Genomic DNA, 21,277 nt, shown 5'->3' with positions numbered 1-21,277 from the left:
TCTTCATTATATATATATATATATATATATATATATATATATATATATATATATATCTTTACCTGGTAACTAGCTGGGGTGGTGTACCTGATTTAGCTGGAGACTTTGATTTGTGGGATTGACAACCTTATTATGCAGTGAGCTTATTATTGATATTATTCTGCTCTCGGTTGCCATGGCCACCTTGTGAGAGACATTCAATTTTCTCTCTTCCATCATCATTATCTATGAGGCCATCTGTTGTGGAAAATGAATTCAGCCTCATTTGCATGACTGATAAGCAATTTTTTTTTTTATCTATTTAACAGAAGGTCATATGCCGGGGATTTGGAGCTCGTGAAAAAAAAAATGTGGAGAAAAAAAAGCATATCGAGAGCATGAGTGGGAGTGTGTGCATCAGGGGACGCATGTGGAAGTGAAACAGATCCCTCCGGCCCGCGAGCCGATGGCACTGTATTTGTCAGTCCTGCCCGGGCGACATTTTTCCCCTAAGCTACCGCACACTAAGCAGAGAGAGAGCTTTCCTCGCAGCCTTCTGGAAGCCCCCTGATTTTTTTACGCGTTGTTGGTGGGTGTATTTTATTTTATGTTTTCTTCCCTGGACTATGGGTTGCGGTGTCAGTAGTCACTGAAGACAAAAAGCAGCCTTTTCTGCATCTCGGTGGTAGGCGTATTCCTCATCCTCTTGCAGACGTGCGGTGGAAAGGGTTTTCTTTTCTTCTGGTGTCTGTTGAGCCGGCACAGTTAACAGCATTGAGCTGGTTGGTCTTTAACTCGGGAGCGGTTGTGGCCATGCTGTGGGGTGTGTGGTCCTCGTTAGGTGAGTTCTGTGCGCTTGGCGGACAGGGAGCCTCTTGCCGGACGCTGAGGGCTGCGGCTGCAGTATCCATTGTTTGCTCCTTTCTAAGTTGTTTTTACAGCATGGCTCAGAGCTGAGATGCTCCTGCGCGAGAGAGTTTGCAATCCACAGAAGTCTCTCTTCACAGCAAAATGGGTACTGAGATGCATGCCTTAACTGTGATGTTGTTTATTTAAGAAACTGCATGGACAATCCTTGGATGATTTGCTGAGACTGAAACAAAAACTTCCCAGAGACTTTCCTGGGTTCCTTTCCATTACAAACACAGCAGAGCATTGTTTCAAAGGCTGGGAAAACATGAGATATTCTTGGTGTGATGTTCCCTTTGCCTCGTGGTAAGGAAGTTGACTTACATTGTCTAAACTGAGAAACTCAAAGATTTTTAACTATAACCTAAATGTCCAAAGTTGATAGTGATGAAACATTATTTCAGTTGTAACAGAAATATGTCTTCTAAAGCAACTCAAGTATATAAACTAGAAGTTCGAACTGCAAACATTAGTTTCAAGATAGACATTAATAAGGAAATAAGTATATAGGCAAACAGTCATAGGCAAACAAACAAAATATAGAGCACTGCTTTTGAATTTAGTATTAAATTATCCATGACAATTTCTTTTGCCACTAAAACCATACCATATAATCAATAAAATTTCTAAGTTATCTGTTTACTTTGAGCAAAAATATTTTTATAAGAGCTTTTATGTTAAAGTGCATTTTACTGAACAAAATTAACTTTATAGACAAAAGCACCCTACCACCACTCTTATAGGCACAAGGGAGTCTTTCTAATTGTTCAACTTCATAAAAGTTATGCAGGTTTTAAATGATAAATAGAGCACATCTCCCTGCAGATAAAAATGTGATTACTTTAAAAAGTGTTTCTGTACAATATTCCTTTTTGAAAGGGATAAAAAATGCAAAGTTCCAGTGCATTCCTGCAAGTTTTCATCTCTTCAGAACTTTGAATACAAAGTGTTGATCATATATTATACACACTTCTAAGTGACACATTCTAGGAAAAAATAAGTTTATTTTTTCTAATTGACCTGAAGGAAAGGGTATGATTCTATGATCTCAAGCCCAATAGGTTACTGGTTGAAATTATCCTTGAGGTTGTACTGTAGTTACATATTTTCTTTACTAAAGACAATAGACGAGTGTTGATATGTTTGTATAATAGTTTTTTACTTGATGGCACTTTTTAAAAAACTCTTGCCACAGTATCACAGACTACTCATAAGCAAAGCAGCTGTTATGTAATCCTTTTTAATCAGCCATTTTTTTATATTTTGCTTGAGTATCACAGAAATGATTGCATTTTAATTCTTAATTACATACTTAGAAAGTTCGAAATAATAAAAACTTGATCGTTTGTGAAGATTATTTAAAGTGACATCACTTTTCTCAGAGGACTATGGTTGAAGCATGGCAATGTGATACCTGGATCTCTATTATAAAATGAAGGATTCTGCTTTTCTTGCCTTTTGATCAGTACACGTAGTCTTCAGATTTGTAAAGGAAAATTGTCAACTGCTGAGAAAACTAGGAGGTAGTATAGTTGATTTTCCCCTCCCCACCCCCAAAAAAAAGTTAATTACCAATCTTGGTTGGATTCTTCCTTGCCTCCCTGACATTTGACTGCTGCTAATTCACTGATTAATCTCATTAATGTGATTATAGTGGGATTTGGAGCTGGCTGCCATTGTTCTGCAGACTGTGCTCTTCAGCCCGAGCACTTGCCACCTCATTCAGTTTTGCTGTGATTTTTCAAGGCTGGTTGAGTGAGCCATTGTGAGCGAGGCTTCTCCCCCTTCCCTTTCAGCACCGGGAGCTGTCCGCCGCGGCCGAGTCCATCCAGCGGCCCGGACTTCCCCGAGTTCACGGCCAGGAAAAATGGCTCACTTGCTTCACCTCCATGATTGTGCTGGTTGAGGCAGAAGCAAGGGAGCCTTGATGCTCACAACGGGGTGTTTTGGAGATGGTGGGAGAAAAGACATGCAATCTTAGTATTTTATTTTGCACATAAATATTTTATCCTACTTTCCAAATTACCAACCATATGATCTCATTAAAATTACTTGCATCTGTACATATGGTGAATCGAAAAACTGTAAACCCTAGGTAGACATGTTTTTCAAATGGAAAATCTTTTTTGTAATGGCAATCTATGTAATTATGGATAAAATCTAGTTGTGAAATGATGAGTCAGGATTATCAAGATGAACCAGGAAGGCAAAAAGTATGCATGAAACACAAATTTCAACTTCTCTTGAGTTATACTTGCATCCTATAGCAAAACTTAGGCTGATTTCATAAATCTGTGTTAGAAGCTGAGATCAAAGCTGAAGGCCCCATAATTTGTGACCACGTATGTCTGGTGTACCAAAATTCCTAAAGGAATCTGAGCACATAATTTCCCTTTGGGTTGTAAAATTTAACAAGCATGATTTTAGGAAAATGTGGGTATTTTTCAAAAAGGATCCTTTTCAGTGTGGGGCTTTCATTGTTCCTGTTGTGTTTTTCACCCACCTTGTTTATTTATTTATTCTTTTATGTCTTGAAAAATATTTATATTTCATGCTTTACCACTGAATATGTCTGATGTTTTATGTCTGTTTTTTATGCCAATTTTCAATAGATTAGGGAAAAGAGACGTTATTTTGCAACTTCAGGGCTTTTTAAAGTTTTTCTACTTGTTAAAACTATATTTAAAATTTAGAGTTAACAATCTATTTGTTGATTTCTTTTTAGAAATATTTCACATGTGTGATTTAAAAATCCAAATCAGTTTTCTATGAAAAATTTACTTTGTTGCCTAAATGATATTTTCAAAGTCACATGGGTAAACCAGATTTCCAGCTCTACCTGTAGGATAATCCGATTTGCAGGAGAGGCATTGCTTTCAGAAACATAATACATCACCTAAAATACTTTGTTTACTTACTCTATATTTTGATGGCTATATTTTTAACTTCAAACAACTTAACATTTTAGTTACTCTTAAATATTTATGTTAAGAAACCCACTCAGTGGAATAAGAAGGACTAATGAAACACTTTTTGGTGCAGACCGCCCTGCTCTGACACTGAAGTATGGCTCATCAGGCTGTCCTCTTGAGTTCAGGGCTACAGTTCCAACCAATAACCAGGTTTTCCAGTTGCACCTACTACTTAGCCATGAAGCCTGCCTTGATACAAAGCCTCACCAGAAGTCTGTCCAGGCAGCAGATGAATAGTAGATTCAGAAAGAAAGATCTTTAGTTTTGATAAATTCTTACAATCCAATTATTTCTTATTATAATTTGATTGTAATAGTATTATGCTCTTTCTTATGTTCAGTGGTTTAAAAAGCCCTTTACACGAATGACTTCCTTTTGTTTTCTTTGAAAAATACGTGTAGCATTCCTCAGGAAGCAGTAATAGAGGCTAAACTTGAACAAAACTTGCAAATGATTAACATTGTTCAGCCGGCCGAGTTTCATCACAGTATATTCTTCAAAACACTGTACCTGGCATTGATCTATGTCAGTTCCAAACTAAAGAGAAAGGATATCACAAACTTAAAATTAGGTGTGTATAAAATTATTTTTTACATTTTATTTTGAAGTGGCAGGGATAAAGCACATATAAGTTCCACATGGGTTGATATTCAAAAAAGATATTTTAAATTGGCATACACTACATTTTAGAAATAATGTCCACGATGGCCATAACTGGTACAAGAAATAATACTAAATACCTTTGGGGTAATTTATTGTATGATTTTCCTGATATTAGATTATTCTAAGGTAGCAGCTATACGTTTTCCATCAGTGGGCTCTATTTCAATGCAACATGGTTTCAGTTTGGAGTATGCTTTGTGTCCTGTCTTCTCTCTCTCTCTCTTTCCCTCTCCCTCCGTCTCTCCCTCACTCTCCCCTCCCCCCCTCCCCTTTCCTCCCTCTCTCTTTAACTCTGTTCCTGTTTGTCTGTTTTTGCCTCCCTCTCTTCTGCTGGCTCTCTCACACCTGCATTGTTCAAGCATACACAATGATTTTTCTATGCCTGTTTTCACAATGAGACTGTTTTAAGCTTTGACATCGTAATGAGTCCTCAGGGTATCCGTGGAGGTAATCCGAGATGGCAGAGAAGATGTAAGCCAGGTGTTATAAGACTAGAAAGAACGCATAAATGCTTATTTGTTATGTGAAGCAATACTGATAAGCATTGCTGTATTGGGCTGTTCTGTTAGAAAATTTTTCCTAAAATGTATCTCTTTAAAAAAAAATCCCTACTCCCCACGTGGTGATTATTGGAAAAGTTGGGAGGGGGAGGAAACGCTTTAGTCTAAGTGTAAGGGGTGTTGTGCTGTGAGGGGAGAGCAGTACAGGGTGTTCTCCTAAAGCATTTCTCGCTCTCAGACTGCGGCGGTTTCCAGCAGGGCTGGGTGGAACAGGCACGGTGGGCTCTGTAGTAACCAGCACGTCTGCTCTCAACACGCCAGGCGACAGGCTCGGGATTTAGAGGAATCGCCTCGGAAAGCCAGAATGGGGGGTTCTTGGTAACTTCAGACTTGAGTGCTGTCCCCGACGGAAGCCACAGTGGGCGCCTTGCGCGGTGGAAAGTCTGCAGTGCCTCATCAGTGCTGGCGACTCTGCCCTAGACTCTCCCTGAGCACGGCGAGCTGACAGCCCGGCGCCGGAGGGCGCGGGCCCGTGGAGCAGGGATGCATAGGGGAGAGCGAGCAACACGTGCCAGGGGCTCTCCACAGCGGAAATAGCCCTGCATGTGTGGGGAAATAGACTGCGGAGCGGGATTTCGCTTCATGGCCACCAACTCCTCTGCAAAAAAGGTATCCCTTTCTTTCTATTTAAAGGTTGCTTGGGATGTATGTGGTGGTTGCAACTTCCAGCTGTTGGAAATTATTTCACCTGGTCTCTTAAGTACTTGAACAAATAGTTGTCTGCTTGCCTACCTGACGATCTGCAGCTCTTATGTGATGACAGATTCTGAAACTTCCTAAAATCGCATGGTTTGGTGTGTACAGGAGCCAACAATGGACTCTTTCTCCAACAGATCTAGTCCTGCAGGATCAGGTTTCTGTGGGCAGGCGCCCCAGGTGCCTGCGTGCCGCTGGAGTTGTCATGAAACACAAGTCTGTGTCTGCAAGGCTAGTGTCCAGGGGCAGGAGTGGGAGGTGCTAAGTAGCCTTTGTGATTTCGTGTGCACTCTCATAGTGGTGAGTGTTAGAACAGAGAGGTTTGCAGGAAGTGTGCTGGTGGAGTCGCTGCTGGACCCAAGCCTTTATTGCCTGACTCAAGAAGCCATCTCTAAAATCAGCACTTTTTCTTTAACCAGAAAAATGCTAATGAAAGTCATATATCTATGTTCCATTTTGTATTTCTGAAATCTTATTTGGTCTTGCCTTTTCAGATAGAACTTTTTGGGGTATTTTCTTTCCTTCAAACAAGACCGAGAGGCTGATGATGTGTTAACTTTCTTGGAGAAATAGTTTTATGTCTTTTGTTTTAAGAGCAAGTGATAAAAGGAGCTCCCACTGAAGCAGCACGGAGTGTGGTTGGCAGCCCCGGAGAGGTTCAGGAGTCCGTTCCAGTTAACTCTTGAGTAACTGTTCTCCCATCGGAAGCGCCAGGGCAGGTTGGAACCTCTTCTGGTTTTGTTTCGATGCTGAGCAGTAGTACCGTGTACAGTATTGTGGGTGCAGCTGACTTGGTGAGATTTCTTTAGCCACAGCATGAATTTGCCATAACATCCATGATGGTGGGAGGTAATTTGAGATCTACTGCCTTAGCCGGCCACGGCTCCCGGCCTGACTCTGGTATTTCTAGTTCTCATCTATTACATTGAATACGGCACCGCACATGATACACATTCAGCTCTAGAGATTTAGGGGCCTGTGGGTACAATGTAAGAAGCATACAGCGTGCATCCCCAATCTTGTCTGACTGTGTTGCAGGCTTAATAAACAGGAAGGTTAGAAATCACCGGTTTAATCCACAGCTATCACTTGAAAAATAGCTAGCTCAGCGCTGAAGTTCCCTCCCGTGCTAGGACTGGGGGAAATGGATATGTTTTGTAGTGCTTAGAGGATGCAGCCTGCCACAGGGTAAGTCGGAGGCGGCTGGTGCTGCTCCGCGGCCACGGCCTCCCCGGGAGCCGCTGCCTGACGCCCAGCCCGGCCGCCGAGGCTCGGCTCCCTCTACCAGGCAGCGCGGCACGCGTGACAGCCTGGCCGGCGTTTAGTGGTGTCAACTTATTAATTTCCATCTTCGACTTCAGGCCTGTTAGTTTCCTGTCTGAAAGCATTATTACTTTTGTCCATGTGGCAAAATAATTAGCATACAGATGAGCGGCGGCCGGGCGTCTGAGTGCCGGTGGAGGAAGATGTGCAGTGCAGAGTTGATTGGATGAATGCGGAACAAACGGTGAGCGTTCGGGAGCATTGCAAGAGTTCTGGAGTCCTGGAGCAGGGTGCGGGATTTTCTGGGTGAGTCCCCAAGATGGAAGGCAGGGTGGCCGCCGTGGGGACGGCTGCTTGGCAGGAGCCGGCCTAGCCAAAGCAGCCGGGGGCCTGCAGCCCTGCAGCCCCGCAGAGGCACACCATGCATCTGGACCACTTTGTTTTGCGGTGGCTCAGGTTTCTCTCTGATGCTCCCTGCAGGTAAATATGTCCTGTCCTTGTTGTTGCCAAGCGGTGGCTGCGCTCCCCAAAGTGGAGCAAAGTTCAACTCCTCCTGGTCAGCAACAAAAGAACCGTCCTCTGCGGCTGGCTTTGGGGTACTTGCTTGATGTGTCTTCCCATGCCTGTGTCTGCAAGTGAGAATTCCCCGGAAGGAGATGACTGCTTTCAGATCTTTACAGCAGCCATGATTCAAGGTGTTTAATTAATGTTTTCTGGAACAGTGTATCCAGACCAGGAGGATGAGCTGACGCGGTTTCAGTTCAAGCTCAGGCATAATTGGTTTTGCCTGGTATATATTGTTCCTAGCTGGAAGAGGATTTTTGGCTAATTTAACCAGCAACTTACGAGAAATTGTGAAAATCGATCTCAAGTTTGTATTGATTCTGTAGAATCCACAGATAGGAAATAGAAAAATTAGCCCTGCCTCTGATACTTTCGGTTCTTTTCGGGGAAAGAAATAATAATAATAATAATGGAAGCTGGTTTTACAAACCAGTCTCCCGAGTTGGGAGATAAGTATGAGCCTGCTGGAATCCCAGTTCTGACATACATTTCTTATATAATTCTCTGACTGTAATACTGCAAGAGGGGTGTTTTAGTGTCTAGTTAGAAATACTCCCTTCTCTGGGAATTCTCCGATAAATAGTTCTCTCTTGTTTTCATAATTTTTACTCTCCTTAAAAGGCAAGCTTGTCATTTTAACTGACCTAATTCTTTCATGTTTCTAAGGTGGAACTCAAGTAGGAATCCCTACCCTTGAAGTGCCTATTGATGGTTTCTTAAATATAGCAAATCACTTCAGGATTTTATTTTGCTTTTATTTTTAGGTTTTCTTTTCTTTTCTTTTTTTAAGAGTTGCTTTCCTTAAGCTCTTTCCTTAGACAATGACAGCAACCATTTGACAGAAAATTCAACTTTCTGGAGGGTCATTTCTTCTGTTTTAAAAAAACTATGCCTTTCCCCAAAAGGAATAATAAAAAAACAACTCTCTTACAGAGAAACTCACCCTCAAATACAAGGTGTCAGAAACATATTAACCCTTTGTGGGAAGCCCCTGTCACTTGGCTTTGATCATTCCCCCTAGTGCTGCAAGTTTCTGAACACTCACACTGAGCTCTTTATTTTCTTGCGTAATAGATGAATTCTCTATTTTTATATCAATGCATATATATATAATCTTTTTAATTATATTTTTTAATTTGCTAGTAGCAGTGTCATTTTTTATTCAATTCCACAGTATTAAATACCAAATTGTTCTCAGATTCATGAACTCTTATCTAGAGAAAATGAGTGTTTCCACTATTTCTCCCCACTGTATTTCATTTTATTACTGAGTCAAGCTTTCCCCGATTAAAATAACTCCTTTTAGTTTGGTGATGGGTTATAACTTTCTTGGGGCAAAATATGAGCATCAGTCTTTACTCTCAACGTGTCCGTTTACAAACAGAAGGGAGCACGGGCACGACACCTCCCAGTCTTCCTTTGTGCCTGGCTGCCCTCACAGGTGTCGTCCAGCTTCTTTCTAAGGGCCAAAATTATGTCATGAGTTTCCACTTGACAGACTCACTGTATGCCACTATCTGTCACATTAGCTCTCAGGCACTGTGGAGTTGGGAAGGGCTTGCCTTCAGAGACAATGAAAGAATGAAGTCCCACAGCTAGAATGCGGTGCTGTACACCTGCGAGGGAGCGTGGCTTCTAAGGGGCCGCCCGCCCGCCCGCCCGCCTGCCTTCCTCCTCCTCCTCCTCCTCCTCCTCATCTTCATTTTTATTTGTTTAATTATTTATTTGGTTTACCTCTAAGGTTGAAGATCAACTTTGGAAGAAAAGCAGCTTTTCATAACAAATCTTTTGAGCAGTCAATGAGGTGCCAAAATACTAGCTGGAACCCAGAGCCTCTTTGCCTCACTGGGGAAGAGGGGCTGGCAGACGGGCCGACGTCTGCCCTGTGGGGTCTGCTCTGTGCCATGGGTGCCCCAAGGCCAGTCTCTTCACGGGCTCCTGTGGATGGTAAATGAAGATGGGTGTCAATAGTTTTCTTTCAAGAGGTTATTTGGTCTTATTTTTCTTAAAATTCTGTACTCGGATGTGTTTTTGCAGTCCCAGGAGTACTCGATCAATCTCTTCAAAGGTTTTGCGAGTGAGGGTGGATATGTGTTTTTCAAACCCCAGCGTGAAAGTATTGTGTGCAATCTGACAGTACTTCGGCTGTTGGCTTAATTCGTGTACCGTGTGAACCTGCTTTGGATATGTTTGTGTACTCGTGGAGAGAGCTGGAAGGAACTTTAGGGCTCAATATTACATGCCGCCTGCTTTGTACTGAGGTCTGGCTGCTCTAGTCTCAAATTGCTTTAGAGAAAATGTCCTGGAGATTATTAAACATTTACTTGTGATATTTTCAGATTTGGAATGTCCAGTGTAGATCTCTAAATCAAACAATTCTTGAATTAATAATTTATGGGGTGGGGGCTCCTCTTAGTGCCTTGTCCGTTCTCCCATCCCTAGGGGCAGATACTGTTTTGGGGAGAGCTTCACGCCGTCCCTCAACCTGGGCTCATAATGTATTTCAGTGGCACTCAACAAAATGGTTTTTTTAAAGTCAGCATTACCTCTCAGCCCCAGGGCTCACTGCATCACTCAAGCCTGAAAGGGAGGGGGAGTTCTTAGAGACTGACTTTAAATTTGGCCCTAGTACCCAGTCTCCTCCTTCCTGGGTACATGTATGCCTCCAGCCTGTGCCATCCGAACAGAAGCTGAGAGCACGAGCACTGTCGCCATGAAACAATGCTAGCCAGACTGGTTGTGGAAATAATCGAGTCTGCAGGGCACCCCATAGAGAGCCATCAAATCGAGTCTGCTCTGAGCTGTCTGTAGATGGTGAACATTCAGAAATCAATGCTGCATCTGCTAGTGGACCCTCTGGCTCCCTGAAACTCCCACCTGCCTAATGCATCTGGGCAAGAGCTTTCCAGAAACCAGTTTCCTTCAGGATAAATTTAATACGTCTTGAGGGCCAGGCACAAGCAAATTGATTCTATCTCTGCACCAGGAAAACTCATAAACATCTGTAAGAACACAGATTTTCAACAAGCCCCAGATTAGGGGGTACGATTTTGTGAAATATCCCAAGCCTACTCCCTTCATACCTCATGCCAGCATGGCGTTTTTTAATTAGGAAGTTGATTAAAAAGGGCACGGTAGACCACGGATGTACGGTCCTTTGGCGTCCGTCCAGCTGCTTGTTGTCTGGGTCACGGAAAGTGCTGCTCATCACTAGTTGCAGGGAAGAGGGGGGGATCATCATCGGCCCGAGGGAGGGGAGATGAGCTCGTCCTGATGGATGTGCGGATGCCAGTCGGTTGTCGCTTTCCCCAGACGAGGCTTCTCTGCAGACAGACCTGCTGGCTTCCTTCGGGAAACAGTGACCGTTTGGGCCGTGCCCACACGCAGCAGCTAGATGGTTACACTGAAGGACTCAGAGGTTCCGATGGTGTGACAGGGCATAACTACGTGCGTTTTCTAAATTCACATTTATGCTGACCTTGTGTCCTGTAGTTTGCTGTGGACGGTGGGAGTTGCCAGAGAGGGACGGACGGATGTGCTGTTTATCCTCAAGAGTTACTGCTTTTTCCCTTTTTTCTTCTCTTTCCTTTTTTCTGAGGGAAATTCCTTTCTTCACTAGCTTTTTTTTCTTTTTTCTTTTTTTTGGGCTTGGAGTATATTATCAGAAGAGTAAATTGTTATGCTTAAGTGTAGTGCTCCTGAGGCCACTGTGGTGTGAATAAGTTGCGTGGCATGGATTTAACCCTATGCATGCCTAGTGTGGCGCTTTCCCAAGCCTGTGCACACCAAAGAAGTATGAGGCACCCACCATTGAGCTCAGATGAACTGCTGACGCTGAGACCCCTTATGTCTAGGGCAGACACTAACTCAGGGTTCAAGATCAGAGGAAATGTTGTCCCCAGGGGATCTCTGCTGTGGGGGTAGTGCTTCTTTCTTTTGTTCTCTTTCTCATGGACCCTACTGGCACGTTAATAATTAGGTTTAGATTTTGCATTTTAGAAGAGTCTAGGTGAGAGTCCAGCTGGAGTCGGTAACAGTGAGGGCAGCCCAGGGGCTACCTTCACCATCTTCTCCTGGGAAAAAAACCAAAACATCAAAGTCGGTGTTGACGATTGCAGGCAGGGCCCCTTCCGTTCAGCTGTTCCTTCCCTCTTAGCGTATAACTGAGCGCTTCGTGCAACCTGCGTGCACTGAGCACCTATTACATCAAAAGAGCCCAAAGAGAGGGGGCTGACAGCTGAACTTCCGAGCCACACGACTCAGTGTGTGTGTGTGCATAAGTTTTGGTAAATGTATGTTCATGTATAATCTATAAAATATGTATATGTAACATAGAGAATACTGTGATATCCTACGTGTGCAACACAGATGTCATGTTACCTGTCGTGTACATAATATGTTAGAGATTATATTTGTAGATTATATGCAAACACATACTTATCTTAAATATAAGGGTATATTTCGGATGAAGGGTAATCTCAAATTCTTCCAGACCTACTTTTTCTTAAATACGTTTCGAAATAGATTAAGCCACTTTTCTGACTTAATCATAAGAATAGGGTAAACATTGATGTCCCTTTCTTAGATGATTAGTACTTCAGGGATCTGGGCGATCATTCTGAAAATTAGTTCTCAATTACATGGCCTGGTATAATCCTATTTCTCTACATAATTAAATATGCGATTTGAGTTTATCACCTTCTTATAAAATTTAAGCTAGAAATCCCAACTTTGTGAGGGTTCGGCATGCTTGTCCTCACTCAGCACAGCCTCCGTCTTGACGTCAGCCATCCCATTATGGTCTGCAGCCGCAGTCGAAGCAAGTCTTTGCTTCCCTGAGAATGCGCAAAACAGTAAACAAAACGCTATTTTGAGGAAGGAGGGTTGGCAAGTGTCAGGTGTCTATTTTGCAATTTTGGAACCTTTCAAAGCTGTTGGTCCCAGAGATCAGCCACAGAGCGTCTGAGCACAGTGTGGGCTAGCCCTGCATTAATGGCTGAGGCCGCGCTGCCAAACAAGCGGGAAGAGCCCTGGGTCCTGCTCACCACCAGCCCCTCCCCCGTCATCCATGGGCTCAGGGGCCGGAGACGCGTGGGAAGGAGGGGAGGACGGGTCAGACGGGAAAGTGTCACGCAGCTCTGGCCGTGCGGGGGAGTCTCCGCCACATTTCCACTGAGTCAGACCCGAATGAACACACCTATCGCTTCGGAATTAAGAATCTGTGATTCAATCCTGTGAAAGAAAAGTCAGATTAGAACTAGTGTTTTATATTCTCTTGGAGTCTGAAAATTTAAGTGGCTCAGTCATCAAAAAGCTGCATGTCTTTGCTTAACAACGGACGTCTGGGCTGGCACCACGTGGGCGGTGCCCGCTGACGCTGGACACGTGTAGGAACCGGAGAGGAGCTCCGACCAGTTTGCTCAGATGCGTTTCAGACTAACTTATTACTTGCTCTTTGGTTAGCATGGCACATTTGGTCCTGAATTAATACTTGGAATTTTCCACAGGATTCGCATTATAAATCTAACAGTATCTTTTCATAGTCCCAAGGATAAGAATGAAGGTAGTTTCACTGCCCCAATTATTTTGTTTGCTTGGTTTGTTTTCTGTTGTGTTTTGGTTTTTGGATTTGATGGTTTTTTGTTTTTTTTGTTTTTTGTTTTTTAGCTAATATGCTGTTACTGGGGTTTTGTTAGCTCAAAAACAATCCTTTTCCCTAAGAGACCCACACCCGTAGTGCAAGCCAAGAAATGTTGTGTCTGTTCTCCAGGGACGCGCTAACACACCTGTTTACAAATGGGCTGCACCACCTGTTCATCTACTTTTAAAGTTAATGATCAAAACAGTACGTGATCAAGGGGTCAGTATGGCAGGGAAGACAGTCACATTTGTGAGATTACAGGTGACTCCCTGTTTTTAATACATAACATTTCATTTGGCATTAAATTTTGCATAAGTTGGAAAGTATACTCAGCCTGTGACAAGTAACTCCTTATCACAGGTACCAACAATCTGGGGGTTTGATGCAGAACGTGTCTCAGGGTTCATATGTGCTCTACATCTTCTAAACCCCACAAACACAGACTGAATCATTTGTTTCAGCTCAGAGTATTAGTCCTGAAATGTAATGCTGGACAATCAGCATTAGGTCTACCTCTAGGTATGAAAAAACATCCAGTACGGTACCTCCAGCCCCTCATCCTCCAGCGTGACCCCTGTCCGGGCACTCCTTCCCACTTAGATTCTCTGACAGGGGAGTCTGCCCAAGGCGGCCATCGGCGAGAGCTTCGGGGCAACAACTCCCTGCTGGCTCCCGACCCTGCGTTTTCAGGAAAACTGCTTACGGATTCCTTCGCTGATCTCAGGGGCTCTTCTGGGGACACCATCCCATGCCGGTCTGCTCGCCGCTCTGATGCCGCACACCTTGCACACACTCTGACGGCTTCCTCGCTGGACGGGACGCCACCAATGACACTAGGAAACGTCTCATCCCAATTAGCTCCTTGGAGGGGATTTTCGCCCATTATTATCCATTGTATTGATTGATTGATTGATTGATTGTCCTTTCTGTTGTCTCAGTGAGCTCTTTCATCCCTGGCCAACCTAGACAGTGACAGAGAGTCCATGTGGAACAGTCTGGGGGTGAAGGGCGTTCCTGTCCGTCCGCTTTCCTCCGAGTTCACGGATGGCTCCGGAGAGGTGGGTTAGCTCTGTGTCCCAGGCCCCTTGCTTCAAGGGAGGGGCCGAGCTGTGCTTCCTCAGCCCCTCGCTTCGGGCACGACAGGACAGGGTCTGCCGTCCTCACACCGGGCTGCTCGGCAAAGGGGTCCCTGCTCCGTGCTGGGGCTCCATGCTGGTGGCAGGCCCCTGCCGGAGGGACGCACCTCCTGCTCCTGGTTTGGGTGAGCTCTTGCAGCGAGGAGCACGGCGCAGGCCCAACTCCCGCAGCCGGGAAAACACGGAGGAGGTGTTTGTTGTTTTTGACGGGTGCGTCTGACCCAGGATTACCGAGGTCTGCTGAATTGCCTAGAATTCAACCAATCGAAGGCTTCTGGGCCATCCTGAAAAATCACTGGGTCACGCGTGAAACTCACATAGGTAGCTGAAAACTAACTTTGTTTTAAGCTAGCGTCTCTCTCGATTTTACGTCTTTTGTGGCTATAAATTTATTTTACTTTGCAAGTATTCTACTGCGGTGATTATGGTGGGTGAGTGGTCCTGAGAGAATGCAAAAATGGATGTGCCCCCAGGACTGCAGTGCTCCGGCTTCACCTCTCCTGACGCGGTCGGACTGGGCCTCATCCTCCTGCCCGGTCCCGGCGGAGGAAGTGCGACGTCTGTAGTTGGGATCGCTAGGCTTGATGCTGGAAGACCCCGGCCCGCTGGCTTCCGGTCTCACCTTTCCCTTCAGGAAGCCGTGTGTACACGGCAGCAACAGCCGGGGGATGGAGGCTGGACTGGCCCGTGCTCGTAGCCGTGAAGCTGTGTCACGCAGTCCATGTCTCACCTTTGTCCCCAAATCACACACAAGATCTCACAAGTCGACAAACACTGAGTTTTTACCACAGTACCCAACGGCGCATGATCTTCCCCAATCCGAAAGAATGAGCTAAATATTTTCCTCACGATACCCCAGTGAAGTAGAGAAGAACACGGAACCCTCGTGGGAAGCAAGTAAGGCAGAGCCACCAGCCCACAGGGGGGTCAGACCCGCACGCTCCGTCGTCACCTAGAACGACTCCTCACCAAGTCCCCGAGGCCCGTCCGGGTCCCTCTTACCAAAGAGGTTCCTTTGGGAAAATTTACACGAAGATCTGTTTCACTTAATAAAACAACCCACTCTTCCGAGAGCTCAAAATGCCAAATGTGGAACTTGTCCGTGCTGGGAAGTGTTTCCCACACCAGAAGCCACGGAGGAGTCAGGAGGGACAGGGAGCGCGGACCGAGGTGAAGGCGTGAGGACGCGCCTCCGACGCTCAGCTCTGCGCCTTCCAACTCCAACGTGAAGGGGGACGTTGTGGAGATGAACCAACTGCTAAAGTCATCCTTTCAGAAGTTCCAAACTCCGGAGTGTTCAGTGACAAGGACCCTCACTCCAGGCAAGCCCGAGCTGTGGATGCGGTGTATTGAAATACTGACGGAGACACACGATCAGGAAAACACCAAGATGATGTTCGTGACTCCCCTGGTGCTTGGCTAACGTGTACGCCGCCCCGAAGGCTTTACTCCTGCCCTACGTCGTGTGGAGCTTCCACGAACCTATGGGCCCTATAGTGAAGACTGTTATTATCTCTGTCATCACAGAAAGCAGACTGGCGTACTCATTAAACGGTTCAGATTATTAAAGATACATACTGTTTACGAAAACAAACGCCCAAGCACAAAGCTTTTTATTCCATGGGAGGGACTCGATGGCCCCCGTGTCTGTAAGTGTGGTACTTGCTGCGGCTGATGACAGCGGCTTCCAGTAGACCCGGCGCCGACCTTCTGACAGTGCGTGGTGAGGGCAAGCGCGGAGCCACGTGTGCGGCCCAGCCCCGGCCGCGAGCTCGCAGAACCTGGGTGAGGACACAACATACAAACGCAGGAGACGTTAAATAGAAACAAACAATTTTCAGACAGTCAAGGTACCAGGAGAAACCTGGCGTGTTCATCGGCGCTTGTCCGCCGTGGTGTCGCGCCGGCCCCCTGGGTGCGGATGCAGAGGGAGGGTCCTGGGGCACAGGTGGCAGCCATAAAGGGGTCATGTTTGGGCCAATTCCTGAAAATGAATGTAACTCGGATGTGTGGGAAACAAGGCGTCCAGTAAGAGCAGTGAGCCAGAGCGACACTCTGAATTGTCATTACGAGTGATGTTTGCCGGTGTGGGCGGCGCACTCTGTGACGGTACCTGCGGCCCGTGCGTGACCGCCAGTGGATCTTGGGACGGAGACACACGGATCGGCGGGTAGCAGTTCTATTTTGAAAACTATTCATAGGTTACTTTTTAAAAAGTTTTTATAAATGCATGTCATTTTATTCTATGATCTAAATACATGACAGTCTAAAGGCTTTTTGATTCTATGGCATGATTAACAAAGAGATTAATGACATTTAATCTTGTGGCATTTACTAACAATTCCGTAAGATGGATCATAAAACAGTTAAAAATACATCCAAGGGAGCAATGGGAATAATTATTTTTCTTATTTGCTCTGGAAATCTCCATGTGTGAGCAGGAATTTCTCTCTCTCTCTCTCTCTCTTTTTTTTTTCAGAGAAAGAGGTGTGTTATAGAGACAAATATACAGGGAGCTCTATGATAGAGTAAAGTTTGGACTCCCAAAATGTTTTTAAATTATGAGTGAAGATAAATAAGCCATTCGATTCAGGCTCCAAGATGGCTTTTAAATTAGTAGTAATTTAGTCCTTCCGTGTTAAGATCAAATGTAAACATGACTCGCAGAACGTATCATGTCTCTAAAAGTACAAATGTGAATAATGTTTCTCACTGTCTTTGTTTCTGGATAGAACCAAAGCAGTGCCATGCACTGGTTCTAGGAAGTGGCTTTGGCATTTTCTAGAGTAGCAAACGAGCGGTGCCCACTCGGAAGGCGTCACGAAGGTCCGCGACGGCGTCCAGCGCGCTCTTTCCCGTGTTTGCTCTTTCAGGCTTTGTCTTCTTCTACCATCTTTTCTGAAAAACAGTTATTTCAAAATAATTTGCAAACCTAAATCACACTTACTTAAAGCCATACTGGAGATACCAGTCTGCCGTCTGGTTCCAGATCTTCTGAACTGGGGCACACACCGTAGCTCGTGAGCCTCGGGCCCCGGGGTGGGCTCACACTATAGAGTCCGCTCCGGCCGCCTCCCCAGCCTTGGAACACGCGTGTGGAAAGAGCCCGAGAACCGCTGATTACACTTGATTTCCAGTTTCGTTTTTATCAAGCGAGATTTTCAGAAAGTCATGTGCTGAATTTTATCAGCTTTTTTTTTTTTTTTTTTAATAAAAATGCCATCACTGTGCAAAGGACTCTGAAAAATATCAGTAAAAACTTGTTACCTCCTTCACCCTCTGTCCCTCGATGTGCTGGAGGCGGTGTGTTCATGGGTGTTCGGAAAGGAATGGAAGCATGTAAGCAGCTGGTGTTCATGTTCTGGTGCTCCCTGTCCCATTCGTTCCGTTGTTTCCCCAACGCCCAGGCCAGTCACGGCACGTGCCTCTGCCGCGTCCACTTTTTCCACACAGCCAACCCCAGGCATCAGCTGAATGGCCCAGGGGCCAAGAAAAGTCCTCTCTGTCTCTGAAATGCTTCCTGGCCTGTCCTTCGGGCTACTTCTGACCACAGCCTCCCTCGACCCCGTCCCCGGGGCCTCCATGCCCTCACAGGCCCTCCCGCAGCCTGGACGGAATGCCCCGCACACGAGGGAAGTGTCTCCTCCTGTCCTCGGTAACCCAGTCCGGGCTTCGTCTCTCCCTCTCTCTCCATCCCTCTGGCTCCCTAGAAGTGGGAAGAACAGAAGCCGGGAGGAAACTCTCGGAGACTCACTACTGGTAGTGAGAACCCGCAGGACCCTCCGCAGGGCGCTCCTGGTGGGGACTGGAGGGGTGGAGAGTACATTGCTGTTCTAGTTCCCACGTGTCACCAAGAGGAAGCAGCTGGTCGGACGCCAAAGAGAGAGGCCGTGAGGAAGAGGGAAACCGGGCAGAGAGGGGCGCGGCGGCCGGACGCATTTCTGGCTACTGGGCGGCTTCACAGACACGGGGTCCCAGCTCGGGTCTCACACTGGTATCTTCCCCATGGGCCATCCTCTCCGTAAACTCCTTTTCCGAGCCGTGATGGAGACGGCAGGCCTCCACCACTGGTCTGGAATCTGCAGGCTGCCTCCGTCGTCCCGAGCTTGCTTTGGGCTCTGGCAGTGCCACACACAGTCGGACCCTGTGGTGCTTCTCACCGAGCGTCACGACTCACGGGCGCTGCAGGCTCAGACGCGAGCCCACCCGAGGACCGAACTAGCATGAGGAGATGCAGGTAGAATCCCAAAACACTGTGTGCCGGCAGGACACTGAAGCTGCTGTGCGCGATGTCACTGGTGTTCAGAACGTCTGCGCTGGGCTGATGTGCTCGAGTGATCCCAGAGCAGAGTCAAGCTTTCCTGCAGAGCACGTCTGCTCCTGACCCCTCCCTGACATGGCGTCTTGACGGAAACCCCAGTGTCCAAAGTGAAGTCGCCCGCCATATGCATTTGATTGGACTGAGCTTATTCTGGGAAGGGAGAGAGGCTTGTTAGGCTTCCCCATTTCGTTCTGCACCCCTGTGTGGTGCCGGAGCCGGCAGGAAGGGTGAGGGCCCTGGAGGCCTCTGGAATATCCGTTCACTCTGGCCACAAATGGACTGGGGCTGTCCCCTCCTTCTCTGGATAGCGTCTGGTGCTTCGTTCAACTAGAGGACGTGTATGGACTGTACCCCTTCGAGATCAGTTGTATGGAACGTCTCTCATCTGGGGATCCCTTCTGTGTTATGTAAGGGGAACCGGGAATGTTTATTAGAGGAGGCAGAGCAGCAACCTGATGCGGGCTACTCGGCCGCATCCTTGTCTGGATACATCAGCAAGGGCGATGCAGGTTAGATGCGGACGTGTGTGCCGTGTGGGCTGGGGAGACGGCAGTGTGCTGAATGTCTTCGTGCTCACGCTCCGTCGGCCAGGATTGACCCTCAGCCTCCTTCCCTGGTTCCTGCAGGATCTTGGTTATCAAGATCTTACTTCCCTCACTTGTCAGGTGTCATCTCGAAATCCGCTCCCGATGGCCATGTCACCGGCTGAGGGACCAACACTGATGGTTGAGGTGGAAAGTGTGGGAGAGCTGTGTGCCGTCAAGATGAGACCCCAGCATTTGAGGGGTTAACCCAGAGGGTGGGGGTTCCCACAGGTCAGATGCAGCAGGAAGCTTCTTCTATTTTCTGTGGTTCTGCCTGTTTGTGTGTGGGGGCTGCAGGCAGGGGAGCTTCCTCCTTCCGGCTGGAAGTGGCTCATATGGTTAACCTTTCGTTCATTCCTTTAAATCTTTATCCTGTTAGATGCTGTGGGTTATAAGAAAATGAATCAGAACCACCCTTTTTCCTCAGAAATTTTGTACACCAATAGGGAAGAAAAGACAAATTTATAAATGTCTATAATATGATTTTGAATCTGATAAAAGTGATGAGGAACTATAAATTAAGTGTGATTTTCTCAAAGGAGAGAGAGCCTGCCAGCAAAGCTGGGGTGGGGCAGGGGGGGCGGATTACATGAAAAAGGTTGTATTTGAGACAATCCTTGAAGAAAAGGTGGGGTTTTAGCAGATAATTATAGAAGAGAGGGGGGAAATGTGCAGAGGAAGTGAGGTGAGAGCGCTCCTGGGGAAGAATGAACGCGGGGTTTTAGGGGGTGGTCTGGAGAACCCCCTCTTTGGAGGAGAGAACAGGGCATTTGCAGAGGTGTAGTAGAGTGGAGCCCTGAGGCACAGGTAGGGGCAGGTCACGCTGGGTTGTGTGTGTCACAGGAATGAGAGTCTACAGAAGACAAGATTAGGACTTTGTTCTCCAGATAATGGGAAATTACTGAGGGTTTTTGTGTCGTTGAGTGACAAGGCCAGAGCTATTCTTTGGGATAATTAATCTGGCAGCCAATCAGCGGCTACTTCCTGCCAATTCTGTCTCTAAAATAACTCTCCAACTGTTCGGTCCCATGCACCCCTTCCCCCGCTCCCTTAGAGCGGACGGCGGGACCCTTCTCCTGGCCTGCGGGAGTGACCTCGAACGCCACCCCCCCACGCACACACGCACACCCGCGTTCTGTGCTCTGCTTTCAGATTAATTGTTCCAAAGTCCAGCTTTGACATTCTCATGCTCAGACGACACCGGGTCTTCTGATTTCAGAATTCAGCCCAAACACCTTCTCCCCCCAGTTGAGGCAGTTCCCTGCCTGGGCGTCCACGCGCCTTGGATCGCTGCCTTAGCCAAACCGGTTCCCGGCCATGACTACAATGAGGAGGTCTGGGGACTGATGCTCGGGCCGTCCCTTCCAGCCACGGTGGGCTTCCCTGGGCTCTGCAAACACATCCCGTCGACCTCCAAAGGCTGGTTCAGATGCCACTCTTCCGAAACGTCCTTCCTGCTCTGTGCCAGAGGAGATCCAGCGATCCTCCCCTGAATCTTTACGAGGTGTGTTTGGCCCAAGGCACGAACACCTTGCGTGCGTGGTTATTTGTGTAATGGTATAACCTCCCCTCTGAGGCTGTGGGTACGGCTCCTTGCGCGTGTTCCCATGCAAACGTCGGGTGCGGTTGCTGGCTGGGCGTGGAGCCCCGAACTCTCTGTCTGGCTGTTGGAGTGATGGAGGCAGCACGGCTGTGGGCGCCCCGCGGGTCCTGGATTTTTCCAGGCCGGCCCGATTCAAAGTGCAGTGACTTATCCCAAGCGGCGATCATGTTTGTCGTTGTTAGGTAACGTACCTTGATAGTTGGGAAGCGGTGTGCCGTCGGTGCTCGGAGCGCTGGGACGGGCGTGTGTGCCCCACTTCCCCGCATCACTGGAGGCGGGGGGGCGGGGCCCCCAGAAAAATGATTCTAAACTGCCTGTGTAGAAATTTCATTAGTCAGATGTCCAGACTCCTATTTGAAAACCTAGCCTTCCGAACACTTGATTTT

At 46.8% G+C, this 21,277-nt stretch overlaps 1 protein-coding gene across 12 annotated transcripts in view; it reads left to right on the top strand.

Moving 5' to 3' along the window:
* The window catches only part of MYT1L (myelin transcription factor 1 like), a 390,720-nt gene that overhangs the window by 877 nt on the left and 368,566 nt on the right, over positions 1–21,277 (top strand). For 6 of the 12 annotated variants that reach the window (XM_059405074.1, XM_059405078.1, XM_059405076.1 and 3 more), the window contains exon 1: positions 6,768–7,286. The exons of 1 other annotated variant lie outside the window; for it this stretch is intronic. The gene's annotated coding sequence lies outside the window, so the exon portion shown is untranslated. Of the gene's footprint in view, positions 1–402; positions 569–698; positions 821–5,237; positions 5,693–6,767; positions 7,349–21,277 lie in introns of those variants that run through there. 5 more of the 12 variants (XM_059405070.1, XM_059405071.1, XM_059405069.1 and 2 more) reach the window with 5 other exon arrangements.

Source organism: Mustela nigripes, chromosome 7 (assembly GCF_022355385.1).
Source record: "Mustela nigripes isolate SB6536 chromosome 7, MUSNIG.SB6536, whole genome shotgun sequence".
NCBI lineage: Eukaryota > Metazoa > Chordata > Mammalia > Carnivora > Mustelidae > Mustela > Mustela nigripes.
The sequence above is the reverse complement of the archived record's forward strand: the minus strand, read 5'-3'. Positions and strand labels throughout refer to the sequence as shown.